We start from the raw sequence: 723 nt of genomic DNA, 5'->3' as shown, positions 1-723 counted from the left end.
AGATACAAGCAGCTGACCAAAAGATGTCCATTTGACATATTTTCAGAATGGACCATATTAGATATATTCTATTATGGTCTACCTGAATTTTCGAAAATGTCATTGGACCATTCTACAAGTGGATCTATTCACCTAAAGAAAACGCCTGAAGAGACTCAAGAACTCATTGACATGGTTGCAAACAACCAATTCATGTACACTTCTGAGAGGAATTCCGTGAATAATGGGATACCTCAGAAGAAAGGAGTTCTTGAAATTGTTGCTCTGAATGCCATATTGGCTCAGAACAAAGTGTTGACTCAATAGGTCAACATGATCTCTCAAAATCTGAATGGATGGCAAAATGCATCCAACAGTATTAAAGAGGCAGCTTCTGAAGAAGCTTATGATCCTGAGAACCCTACAATGGCAGAGGTTAATTACATGGGTGAACCTTATGGAAACACCTATAACTCATCATGGAGAAATCATCCAAATTTCTCATGGAAGGATCAACAAAAGCCTCAACAAGGCTTTAACAATGGTGGACGCAATAGGCTGAATAATAGTAAGCCATATCCATCATCTTCTCAGCAATAGACAGAGAATTCTGAACAAAATAATTCTAATTTAGCTAATATTGTCTCTGATCTGTCAAAGGCCACTTTCAGTTTCTTGAGTGAAACAAGGTCTTCCATTAGAAATCTGGAGGCACAAGTGGGCCAGCTGAGTAAGAAAGTTATT

The sequence above is a fragment of the Arachis duranensis genome, chromosome 4 (genome assembly GCF_000817695.3).
Source record: "Arachis duranensis cultivar V14167 chromosome 4, aradu.V14167.gnm2.J7QH, whole genome shotgun sequence".
NCBI classification, from domain to species: domain Eukaryota; kingdom Viridiplantae; phylum Streptophyta; class Magnoliopsida; order Fabales; family Fabaceae; genus Arachis; species Arachis duranensis.
This window is presented reverse-complemented; position numbering follows the sequence as displayed.